Consider the following 14198-nt stretch of genomic DNA (forward strand, 5'->3'; position numbering starts at 1 on the left):
TCTTGTTGGTGGCCCCCAATAAAAAACAGACTAGGAAAACACTTCTGTTTACTAACTGGAGTGGTAGCCGTGGTAACAGAGTTACATCATGTCATCGTTAACAGGTGCCTTCTCTGGTCGGGTGTTCATGGGAAAGTTTTAATTAAATCCTCGCCATCAACCATCTGTACTGCAATAGGGCCGCAATTAGTTGGCGGTTAAAGGCTGTTGTCAATGTTTACGATGTGTCAGAGGGACGGGAGGCAGGCATGGGGTCAAAGTCAGAGGTCAGAGAGGCTGACCAGAGTGGAACCCAATTACCTAGAGGAAGTGATGCTGACTATTGTATTCGCTGCCACTGTTTGTTAACTCCAGCAGGCAGGTCATGTTTTCTGTGCTGCTGGTGACCAGATCCCAACCAGCTAAATGTGGACCAGTCACTCTGTGTGTGTTAGACAAAGTGGGCCATGCTAGCAATGTGGAGAGCTAGCCTTGAATTTACATATATAACATAAAAATAAAGCACAAAAAACTGTGTGTGATACTGGACTGTCATTTAGAAGGTATAGGGCACAAATACGGTGTCATTTCACATTACATTTGCATTTTCTTTATGGTAATTTCTGGCATATTCACCAAAATTTACACTTTGCAGATTTTGGCACAGCTTGTGACCATATGTGATTAGACAGGCTAACCCCTTCTTCTGAGTATAAAAAAGCCTCACCTTCATATACATACAGAAAAAAAAATTGCATGTCCTGCTAAAAATATCAAAATATGTCACACTGTTTATGATGTGGGACAGAGGGACATATATTACCCTGTAGTATCTGTTAGTTATAAGGATATCTCATATCAATCTCATCATTCAGATTTTATTGAAACATGGAAAGACCTCGCACTGGAACGGTTCGCAGCCGAGTGTGAAGCAGCGGGAATGAGGATCAGCACCTCCAAATCTGAGGCCATGGTTCTCAGCCGGAAAAGGGTGGAGTGCCCACTCCGGGTCGGGGATGAGTTCCTGCCCCAAGTGGAGGAGTTCAAGTATCTCGGGGTCTTGTTCTCGAGTGATGGGAGAAGGGAGCCGGAGATCGACAGACAGATTGGGGCTGCAGCTGCAGTAATGCGGACGCTGCACCGGTCCGTCGTGGTGAAGAGGGAGCTGAGTGTAAAAGCGAAGCTCTCAATTTACCGGTCGATCTACGTCCCTACCCTCACCTATGGCCACGAGCTGTGGGTAGTGACCGAAAGAACGAGATCGCGGATACAAGCGGCAGAAATGAGCTTCCTCCGAAGGGTGGCTGGCCTCTCCCTTAGAGATAGGGTGAGAAGTTCGGCCATCCGGGAGGGGCTCAGAGTAGAGCAGCTGCTGCTCCACATCGAAAGGAGCCAGCTGAGGTGGTTCGGGCATCTGACAAGGATGCCCCCTGGGCGCCTCCTGGGTGAGGTGTTCCAGGCATGTCCCACCGGGAGGAGGCCCCGGGGCAGACCCAGGACACGCTGGAGAGATTATATCTCTCGGCTGGCCTGGGAAGGCCTTGGTATTCCCCCGGATAAGCTGGAGGAGGTGGCTGGGGAGAGGGAGGTCTGGGCCTCTTTGCTTAGGCTGCTGCCCCCGCGACCCGGCCCCGGATAAAGCGGATGAAGATGGATGGATGGATGGAAAGACCTTTGGTCACAACACTAACTGTATATAAAAGATGGAAACTGCCACTTTGACTGGATTCGCAGCCATGTTGGTTTTATAGAGACAAACTAAGCGATCGTCCTGCATGTGGGCAAACACGTAGCATGCAAGTCAAAAAGCTAGCAACCTATGCGAGTACAATAAAGAAATCAAATATAACTCAATAACACTGGGGCACAGACTCATAGGAAAATTACTTACACAGGAACACTATTATTTGTCATTTACTGCATTAAAGCACTCCACCATTAACACAATCAGAGCCGTGCTCATTATCTTGAACAAATGCTGTGAAAGCCTAGGGCTCAGCAGGTAGAGCTGCCTATATCGGTCAAAGCAGCCCGTCTAACACATGCAATGGCTTAAAAATGAAAAAAAAAAGAAATGTTAAAATCAATTTGAAAACTGTCTACCAGCCAATGTACGCTAGTATTGGAGATATGTGGTTTTGCTTGCAGCTAGTAACCGTGCTGCACGCTTTAAAAAAAATAAAATCATCCACAGGAAACAATTTAACATGATCTATACCATTTTCATACCATAAAACATGCTTTTAAGTTATGCACATGGGATTCTGGGGTAATTAGGTGACCTCAAGTGGCCAAACAGAGGAATTTAAGCTTTTGCCATAAGCTAGGAAGTAAGTAATCAGTTTTTGGTAATTTTACAACCTGGTCTTTTAATCATTGCTATTCTTATATTATTTTTTAAAGCAGAGAAGCAAATTTCTTAGATTACTTGACCATATTTATCATGCTATAGGTTCCTTCAGGGTTATATTATCAAAGATGGCAGAATTTCATCAGAAGAAACAAGACAGAATATATGAATCTGAATAAGATGAAGGCAAGCAGAAGGCTGAAGATGCAAGGAGCAGAAGTAGTCAAGATAGATTATTATGGTCAATCATCCAAAGCAATGAAAAGTGCACAAGAGAAGTGAAGAATCAGAGAGGAGTGGGTGAAGACATGTCAGGGGTGATTTTTGACAGAAGGAAAGATGAGACCTGGTGTAATGTTTGGACTTGTGCAGAGGAGGGATAGTAGATATAGAAAAATGAAGACAACAGAAAAGGTTGGTGGAGCTGCAGAGGTTTGGTGTGAGATGGTGAGTTTGAGGCAAATGATCCCCTAAAGGGAGTGGTTGAAAGAAGAAGACCTGAGTGCATTCACTTGTGCCCAAAGAGCTAATGTGTGGCTGTACAGTCAGCCTTGTGTCAGTGGGATCACAAACAACTTTAAATGGCAGATGGTCATTACAATCTAAATGAAGAAGGTATTTTTTTCCTGCACAGAAATAATGGGATAAGTGCACAAACTTGCAGCCTGATTCTGAAAATTCTTTTACAGCTCTGTTGCCAACGAACAACCATTCCTGTTACCGAGTTTATTTGTGTGCAGTTTAGCATTAATTGTTCTTAGTCAACTGCTGTCATAGACAAATCTCTTTTTTTCAAACACTGGCAATGGAGTTCAAAGCTCTGGACACTGCAGTGTACATCTTATTTAGAGTGCACTTCTGCTCAAATGTTGCACAAGATAAAAACTTCCTGCATCTAGTAATTCAGGACAGATGCAGAGGAGATGCTTTCAGACACGTAGCCATCACTGCACATTTACTGTTTTTCATACATGGCGGGCCTAGCTGACATATCTCTCTAACCTAGATCCACCTATCTCTTGTATTTGTGGTTTGCGTATTCACACAGAACAAATACTTATCTGAGACTTTGATACATTTTTTGAATGTTGGCTTTAATCAAGACGTATTTGTTTCCCTCACATCATAGCTGTGGCACAGCATCAATATAAGCAAATACAAATGTGGCTTGTATTCATCAAGGGGACAGATATTTGTACCTCCTCTGTATTGGTACGGAGGTGAAATTAGACAGCAGGATCAGCCCAGGATTCTACAGAGAAGCAGCGAGCAGCATGAACGTTCCTCCTCCTCTCTCAGAGGAGGTCCCATTTATCAGGGTCAGAGGAGGAGAGGCGGCATTTATCATGGCCATACTCTGGCTCGGTGATCTGTTTGCGGGGCTGCTGGAGACGCTGTAAACCCCTCCCGCCTGGCTCACATGCAAGCCGGCCAACAGAAGAAATAGAGGAATCCTGTGGCTAATAAAGAATACAAAGATGATAGTCTGTCACCACTTACTGTGTGTGCCCCACTAATCTCTGTTGCATCACTATAATTCATTCCATATTTGATTGCAGTTTGAAAGTTTAGCTGAAACACTTCTTCATGTGAGACCGTTGGTCTGCCTCATGAATTCACGAGATGTTCAGGTCATTGGAATGAACTTTGGGCTTTCTTTTAAAGTTTGCTTTGTCTTGATTAAGAAAGTTCGTTAGCCATTTCTGAAACAAAGCATTGTCCTAAGTTGTTATGGTAGATGGACTGTCTCTTATACACAGCTTAACTTTTAAACAGCATGTCCCATTCAATTACACAATGTTCTTCTAACATTCACACTACTACATTGAACCACCAACTTTCTGATAAGGAGATGATCTGCTCTACTTTTCTAGCTACACTGCCACAGCTGTAGTAGTAGCAGCAACTGAAATGACAACTTCAATTCAGTTCAATTCAGTTTTATTTATATAGCATCAAATCACAACAACAGTCGCCTCAAGGTGCTTTATATTGTAAGGTAGACCCTACAATAACACATACAGAGAAAACCCCAACATTCATCTGACTCCTTATGAGCAAACACTTTGGCGACAGTAGGAAGGAAAAACCCTTTAAACAGGAAGAAACCTCCAGCAGAACCAGGCTCAGGGAGGGGCGGCTATCTGCTGCGACCGGTTGGGTTGAGAGAAGGAAGACAGGATAAAAAAACATGCTGTGGAAGAGGCAAGTCCCGATCACTATCCTGATGATCATCCAGGCAAACATTTTCTCCTGCTTACCCAATTCAGGGTCGCAGGGGGGCTGGAGACTAGCCCAGGTTGGCAGGTTACAGAGTCGCCCGTCTATCACAGGAACCTGATAAGCAGTGGTCAAGCTAGCAATTACATTTATTGGTGATAATGTGTTAATTAACTGCGATAAGTCAAAAAATTCTAATATGTTGCTCTCTATATACACAGAACATTAACCGATTACCAGCAGTTTTACTCAAAAACATGCATGTGCTCAGGAACATTGCTTTTATATAAGAATATAATCAGAATACAACCATTTGGCAAACAGCTGAGTGGAATTAATCAACTAAAAGAAGACACTCACTACTGAATCTGTATTTACCGTGTTCATCTCGTCTCTTGATGTCTTTAGATGACTCACCTGGTTGTAACACATGGCTGCCTCTCCCTGGACCTGCTGGAGGTCTCTTCCTGTAAAAAGGAAGAGACCCTCCTCCCCACCATTGCTAAGTCCTTGCTTGTCTGGTCCTTTTGGTTTCTTTCTATAATACTTTATGCTATTTCTCTTACAATATCGTGTCTTTGTTCTGTTTTCTACCCCTCATGCTCAACCTCTCAGCAGATGGTCGCCCCTCCCTGAGCCTGGTTCTGCTGGAAGTTTCTTCCTGTTAAAAGGGAGTTTCATCTTCCCACTGTCACCAAAGCACTTGCTCATAGGGGGTCAGATGAATGTTGGGGTTTTCTCCGTATTATTTCAGGGTCTTTACCTTAAAATATAAAGCGTCTAGAGGCAACTGCTGTTGTGATTTGGCAGTATATAAATAAATTTAATTGAAGTGAAGTGAATTTAATTAAACAATAGAATAGTTATCTTGAAATGACTGTTGTAATGAAATGGTTCTTTATAAATACATTTGAAAGTAACTTTAACCTTCAATATTGCATATTTATTTTGGTTGCTTTACAAATTTTCTTGCAGTCTGTGACTAATCAGATCTATTTGTCTTTATTCCTCTTTTCCTGCTTTTTTGTGTTGAGTTTTAATTAATTATTAATTTGAGCATGCAAAAGATTTTTTTGCACACAGGACGAGACCCTGATTGCTGTGGAGTTGCATGCATTTGAATAGACATCCTGTTAACAGACAGAAGCAGCTAGAGGTTTGGTGTTTTTAACAGACCCTCTTTAGCAGACTATAAGACTGTTGGGGAATACAGCAGGCTCCAATGCAAAATCAGCAAACCGTAATATGCTGAAAGGCTTTAAAGCACCTCAGCGAGTAGCACACCAGTTTAAACAATCTGGAGAGAATGGAGCATCCACTGGGATCCATCTGGCAACAGGTCCGACCATAACAAGGCTGAGCAGAAGGCATATATTCTCTTCTCTGGAGTTTCTTCTTTTTCTCTCCACCTTTCTTTCATTCGGCAGCTCGGCTTACCTCTTGCTTTCTTTGCTAGAGTCTAGACAGAGGAGCAGAGAAGGAAGAGACGCTGATGCCAAGTCATGGTCTGTCGAAAGCATAGATGACACACGCCCACACACATACACACACATGCGCACTTATAGCTGGTGAGGTCTGGTCAAGCAGTAGAAATAAATAAATGTGGATTATGACAATTAGTGGCCTGGTCCAAACCCCGCTGTTTCCAGGGCTTAGTGGATAGGACCAATTAATCAGAGCTCACTCTGACACACACACACACACACACACACACACACACACACACACACACACACACACACACACACACACACACACACACACACACACAGAGTTAATGAACAGAGTAATATTCAAACATGTGGGAACCATTTCACTCTCCTGCTCTCTATGACAACAAAAAGGAACACAGAAACGTTTGGAAAAAGAAAACACGCCACTGAACCGTCAATGATTAGCAAGCAACGCGTGGTAGTAATAGACCGGGTGTAATATTGATAGGGTTAGCAGCGTCAGTCCCATGTTACAAAGTAGCTATTCATCTCTCAGAATCCTACAGAACTAGACGTTTAGTTAGAAATGTTTGCTTGAATTTTACAATTTATTTTTACTAACCACATAAATATCGAGACTGTGCTACTGTGTATTTTGGTGGAATTTGGTTATGAAGGATGGTTCATAAATATACTATGTATGATCATCTAACTTCTCTGTGACTGTTATTTATGAATCAAGATGAAATTGTATTTTGGAAACCGTTAGTTTGCTTTTCTGTTTCTGGTTTTTGACCCTTGAATATTAAATTTATTCCCCTTCTTAACTCAAAACATGCAAATGTTCCAGGAAAACCCAGACAGCAGACACAACTTGGCTACTTATGGCACTGATGACTTAGTTGTGGTGCAAGCAAATGTGCCATGAGATCGGTCTAATATGGCTAACATCAAGTAAAATATGGGCTAAGTTAAAAAAATCCAAGTTGGTTTATTCAAAGTTAAGAGCCTTGCTTGACACATAACATTTACCCCGTTCAACCCCCCCAAAAAAGGAAATGCGTCTGAAACGAGGCAGTAAGACTCAAAGTGCTTGCACACAGCGGTCTGTATTATTTTAGGGTCTTCACCTTAAAAAGCATCTTTAGCTTGAGACTTTATCTTGTTTTTGTGATTTGGCGCTGTATAAATGAAATTAAGATCGTTTCTCCTTCCAGTCTTTGTATGTAAAGCGAATGTGTTACCCCACATTGCAAGTCCAAAACCAAAAATAAATCTGTCTTAGGAACCGCTAAGAAAACTGGAGCTTTGCTTTCAACAGAATACTCATCATGAGAAATGTCGTTTTTTCCTTGCAGACCCTCATTCGCCACAATCTCTCTATCATTTCTTCTTTGCACACAAATGCTGACTGAGCAGAAGGTGATCTACTGCCCCACATGTAACTGCACAGAGATGACTGGTCAAACTGAGCACGCTATAATTCAGGTTTCACGTGCTTCCTTCCTTTGTTTATTTCCAGTGAAACCTAGAGACAAAACTTTAAAATGATTCATGTTAAAATCATGTTTATTTGGAAATTTGTTGGCTGGTGATGCTGCCAGAACCTGTACAATGGGGATGATCAGAACTAATGTAGTGGAACCTACAGAGCTGCAAAAAAAAAATCACATGTGTAAGCTGGAATTATCCTCGAAATTAGTCCAAAGTCTCTCCAGTTGTCTTCACTGGCACCACTTACTGACTCCACCTCAGCATCCGTTTCGCAGTGCAACTGCACAAAATAAACAGCCACACTGCTGAACTGTCTGTTTTATTGTTTCTAATTTAGCAGAAACTAGAAACCAGGAACGGCCAATAGCCCAAAATTTGACTGCCAAAGCCACGAAGGGTGACGTTGAGCAACACACAATCGGGTTTGATAAATGAAAGACACGAGGAGGATGAAAGACGGGGATTATTATTTGGCTCGTCTGCTTCCATAGCTGATTAGAAGAGAAAGCTAATGAGCCCTGCTTGCTAATTTGCTTTCATTTCTTTTAAACGCTTTAATTCAAATCTGCGCTGACACGCTGAACCTTAAAATTGCACAGAGCACGCTCAGCCCAACTTCATAATCGTTCGCCTTACTAATATGTTAATCCATAATTCAAAAGCCGGGGGGAAATGATTGCTACAGATGCATATTCAAGAAAACACAGAGGCACGCAGACACGCACACATGAATGCACATGATTGATTTGTTCTGCTGCAGATAAAGCCTGCCGGGGTGGGGCGGTGGCCCCTGTGATTGCACATACATGAACACAGGAGTATGTTGGTTATGTAAACACTGGTAGCTGAGGAAACAGAAGGTCAGCTGGTTTGTCTAACCTTTCCTTCCACATGCTAGGAAACTCCCAACTCCTTTTTATGAAGCACGAGTCAGAGAATAGGTTATTCATATGAGCACCTGTGTGTTTGTGGGGTTCGAGATGTGGCCTTGAAATAAACCTCACCCGGAACAACCTTTGTCCTTGTCTGACTTTAGCGTGGCAAATGTGCAGTGGTAATTAAATTAGAGGATTAAGAAAGTGAAGCAGCATCATCAGCTTTCATAAAATGTGAACTGAGTTTTAAAAAGAAAACAGATTACAGCAGGATTTTTCAAATGTTACTGAAATGAAAATCAGTTGTCTTCTTAGAAATATTAGTAACATTCATTCCTGCAGTCAATCCAACCATCTCACTCGAGCTATATATCTCTTCTGCACCACACTGTTTTTGGGGGGACCCCATCATGAATATCACTAATCACTTTTTTTTGAATTGCAGAGGCCATGAGATATCCTCCACTCTTGGACCCATGCGTGCACCAATATGAGTTACAGGTGCACAAATTTGTGCACAGAGTCCGTAGCGTGTTGAAACTGAGTAATGACATCTTGGGATGACAAAAACAGGCAGAGGAGTAATAGAGATCGCACAGGAGGGTGATTGAAAACAGCCTTGCCCGTCCCTCCGTCTCTCTGGTTTGTATCTGCACCCTGGTTGGCCCCCTGCTCGCTGGTCTCAGAGCTGCGCAGGTGGATGTGCCAGAGTCACCAGGCGTATAGTATCACAATAGTTAATACAAGAGTAGAAGAAGTTATGTGTACATATTTGTACAACAAATATGCTAAAACAAATGACACGTCATTGTCAGAACCCCTTAGTATTTTGGGAATTGGATTTTTCCTTTGTCTTAAGAGCAATAAAAGGTGAATGATAACAATGTCATATTTGTTAATTATAAAACGGAAGGCAGTTAGCATAGCATTTCACAAAGAAAGGGAAAAAGTAGCTCTAAAACCGCTGTCCTTTATGCTGCCCTGATGCTTTGGCTAGCTTCTGTCTTTTTGAGCACTTATTCCTCTGATTGCGCCATTCCTAACTTGAAGCTCGCTACTTTTTTAAGTACACATAGCTAATATTGGGTGTGACCGTCTTTTGCCTTCAGAACTCCTTTACTATTCTTATTGGTAAAGATTCAATAATATGCTGGAAACATTCCAGCATTCTCTACCCTACAACATTACACCAACACCAATGGCCTAACTCAGCAGTCCCCAACCTTTTTTGCGCCACGGACCGGTTTATGTCCAACAATATTTTCACGGACTGGCCTTTAAGGTGTCACGGACAAATATAACAAAATAAAACCAGTACCGGTACCAAAAAAAAGAAGATTTATTCATAACACATGGGATATGACCCAGGGAAACAGAGTTAACGATAAAATCGATTAAAAAATAACGCTAAAAACCGATAAAAGCTCTGAAAACCTTGAATTTCCACACCCAAGCCTCAACTTTTGCAGTCCAAATGACTCATGGACCAGGGTTTGGGGACCGCTGGCCTAAACTACTGATAATAGACAGTATGGATCCGTGCTTTCTAATCCTACTCTGCAAGTTTTAAAGCAGAAGCTTGGACTCATTTAAAAGATTCAACATTTTTCCAATCATCTATTGTCCAATTTTTAGAGCTTGTGTGAATTGTAGTTTCAGTTTCCTGTTTTCAGCTGACAGGAAGTGTGAGGTGATCTTCTGCTGCTGTAGCCCATCTGCTTTCAGGTTTGATGTGCATTCAGAGATGCACATTTATGCTCTTCTGCATAATTTAGCCGAAACACGTGGTTATCTGAGATAACTTTCTATTAGAGCAGCCTAGCCATTGTTTTCTGACTGCTGCCATCATCAAGGCATTTTTGCCCAGAGAACAACAGCCAACTCAAAGTTTTCTCTTTTCTGGGCCTTTCGCTGTAAACCCTAGAGATGGCTGTGGGAAAAGTCCAGTAGCGCAGCAGTTTCTGAAATACTCAGGCAAGCCCATCTAGTAGCAGCTGGATAGTGTTGTGGTAGGACTACACACCTTTGGACACACCTACACACCTTTGGCGTGGGAGTCGCAAGTTCGATTCCCACCCATTATCCAGTAAGGGTCTTGAATAGACCCCCCCATGCTAAAACCCAAGCCCTGGAATGGCGCGGCTACGGCCGCAGCTTGGACACTAAACATTTCACTGCATGTTGCACTCTGTATGATCGTGTATGTGACGAATAAAGCTTGCTTCATCTGGCACCAACAACCATGCCACATTCAGAGTTGCATATATTACCTTTCCTCCTCATGCTGATGCTCAGTTTGAACTTCAACAGGTTGTCTTGACCTCATCTACAAACTTAAATGCATTGAGTTGCAGTCATGTGACCAAAAAACCTCAACAACAAAATCACTTTGTTAGGGAAAACAATTAAAATGATGTAGTGACAAACCAGGAGATGGATGAATGGATAGGCTTTTGACTTGCAGAGGGAATCTTTACATACGTTCACCTCAAGTTTTACATGTTTAGGCACTTAAAACTCAGACAGCACAACGATATGTAAACATCAGGAAACTGTGAAACAGTGTTCACTTGTCATTTCTGAAATGTCTTCCTAATTGTAGTGATGTTTTTGAACTTTCACAGGGGAGTGGTTTACACCTGCTTGCAGTCTTTATGCTAAACTAATCTAGTCTATCCCAGCTGCAGAGCAGAACTTACTATATAAGAGAACAGCAGTTCTAGTTATGTAAGAATGAAAGCAATTAATGCAAATGTTCCAGATTGGTTAACTATTCCTGTAAAACAGAGTCACTATGTACCATTGCACAATACAGCTGTAATACAGATCCAACACTTCTGCAAGAACATGAATGCATTTGCTGCTGTTGCACATTTAGAGCTCTGTCATCATGTCATAGAGTGGAGGAATCCAGAATTTTATTGCCTCTACAAAGTGATGCTTGATACAGGGAAAGCTATGAAAGTCCAAGTGTGATAATAAATACAGAAATGTTGAAGAAAATCTGAAAACATAGTGCCAGCCACAGTTCAAATCAAAGCCAGTGGTCAGCATGTATCGGCACGTGTTGCTGGATCTTAAAGCTCGCCCAGTCCTCCTCTTTCATTCAGCCAAACAGCGGATCACTGATATAGAAACCATGTGTGATAAAATGTCCTAACCCACCAGCATGACATCACCACACTCTAGCCCCATCCTGTCTTCTTCCTCCTCCTCCTCTTCCATTCCCCTGCTGTTGTTGTTCTTAACCTGTATTTTCAGGAGTACAAAGAATCAGCCCACATGTTGGTTCTTAGCATCGTCCTGCTGTACAGTTAAACAGTTTCACACCTGGTAACAGGCCAGCCCATCTAAATGCGTCAATGCGAACAGAAATGTCCTCTTTGCACACAAATGCTAAATCGCCTCCAGTTGATTGAGGAAAAAACATTGCTCACCAACTTCCCTAGGAGCGAACTTAAAACTTTTCTGTTCCAAGAACAAGTTGGCTTCGTTGCAGTCTAACACTCCTGCACGGCCAAACCGAGGTAACTGGTAACTGTCATGCTCTGAGGTCCACCACAGCAACACCATGAGCCAGGCATGTTTCTTATGAGCATAGCTGATACTAAATGGGAAATGTGCCATGTTTAGTGCATACTGAATAGCAAGTCCAAAGAAATTATAGATGCTGTATCATAGAAACAGTAGGTTTAAATATGTTGAAAGATGAAGCATGCAAAACAAGGTGTACTCCCTTATTTTGTTAATGGGACCATTTGATCGTTTTACAAGCCAAACTGGAATCATTACAGTTGTGGTGCCCTCCAGAAGAAGGTTATGGAAAAGACACGCTATCCTATTGCAGCCTTAAACAATGCAAAACAGGTTAACAAGATGGTAACTCATACTGAGACGGTAAATTCTTCGTGCTTTAGACTTGTGACAGTCATGGTGATAATGTAAATGAGTAAGGAAAGGTTTAGAGAAAGGTTTGCAACCACCTGGCAACCATAAGGAGAAAAATCTGTATTTCCCAATCGGTTGGTGAGAATCCACCTGACTACAAGCACTACATGCACAAATACAACCCTACTAACTGTTAAATTGAACAGTTTCTTTATATCAAGCATATTTATTGTATACTGACTGCTCTTCACTAGCTACCTGAAGCAAAATTAACCCTATAATGCCCTTTGTATGATATTTGATACGTGAGTTTTTGATACATCTATCTCATCAATATCATCATTACTTGCCATAATTTCAAAATATTATGGACCAAACTCTTTTTTTGTCTAAAATTAACTTTGCTGTCAACAAAAAGTTGCCAAAAACACCCAGTGTATTAAATGTGATACAAAAATATATAAAAAAAAAAAATGTCATACACAACATGATATAGCAAAAAAAAAAGTTGGTTTTGTTATAAGGGTCAATAAACATCTCAGTTGCTATTTTATGATGGGTTGGTTCTTACAGGGTTAAAATCCTTCTCCTCACATGTTGTCCTAAAGAAGCCATAATACCATATTATCCCAATGGAGCATTTTGCTCTCGAACTGTGGGCTTACTTCTGGTTTCCAGGATATTTAAAAGTAGAAATTGGAGGCCCCACCTCCCAGATTGGATTCAAGGGACAGACACCCTCTTTACTTTTAAGATTAGGCTTAAAACTGCCTTTTTTGATAAACCATTTCGTTTGGGCTGATCAGGTCACCCTGAATCCTGTCTTAGTTACGCTGCAGTAGGTGTAGGCTGTTGGGGACTTCCTATGATGCACTGAGTGTTTCTTCTTCACTCACTTTTTTTCATTCACTGTTTGTTTATACTCCACTCTATATTTCATCTTTAGTTATTATTCATCTCTGGCTCTCTTCCACAGTGTGTCTTTTGTCCTGTCTCCCTCCCCTCAACCCCAACTAGTCGAGGCAGATGGCTGCCCCTCCCTGAGCCTGACTCTGTCGGCAGTTTCTTCCCGGTAAACGGAAGTGTTTCCTTTTTCCCTTCATTTCCTTAGAAAAAAGAGTTGTCAGGTAATAGTAGCTCTAGCTAGCAGGATTAGCAAGGCACATCTGTCTTTAACCTCTTAGGACCTGGTGTCCACATATGGGGACATCACATTTTGGGTTGTCTAGACCACAAACCTAAATTTTGCGCTTTCAAATGAGCCATATTGCTCAAAGGGGCACAATTGTTGTTTCTCATTTTGTTTTTGTAACCAGGAAAAATGCTGCTGTGTTCAGGCACCAATTTTAGAGTTTTGCACATCATTACTCAATTGTGACTTTATAGTGTTCTCTCAAACACTATAAAGCCAAATAGCAAAGGGAAATTAAAAATGCCTGCCATGAAAGAGTTCGTGTCTTAGGAGGTGTGAAAATAAATGGGATGCAACATTTTGGCTAGTGACTAAACAAAAAAAGGAACAGACTTAAACCAGAAAAGACTTACCAGACAAAATGAATAATAACTTGCCAAGAGACTGCAGATGCTGTGGTGTAACGCATCAAATGGCAACATTTTTGTTAATATTGTACACGGTCTCTCTTTTCAAATCAAATCATTAAAATTAATAATTGAAGTTGAAACTCACACATCAGCTGCTCGGTGAAGACTAGGTGAATAAGGTCTTCATGTAAACTGTTACAAAGAAACCAATTTTGAGAGAGACCACACAAAAATCTACTTGGGCCAAGAAACACAAGAGATGGAAATGAGGCCAGTCTGGGCTTTGTTCTCATCTACAAATTTGAGAATTTCGGCCCATTTTCATGAGATTCCAGTCATCTATTTATAATGTTTTGTTAAATGCTACTATAAGCAAATTCTACACAGAACTGAGAACCCCAATAAGTCTTCCTCAGT

The sequence above is a fragment of the Maylandia zebra genome, linkage group LG8, assembly GCF_041146795.1.
Source record: "Maylandia zebra isolate NMK-2024a linkage group LG8, Mzebra_GT3a, whole genome shotgun sequence".
NCBI classification, from domain to species: domain Eukaryota; kingdom Metazoa; phylum Chordata; class Actinopteri; order Cichliformes; family Cichlidae; genus Maylandia; species Maylandia zebra.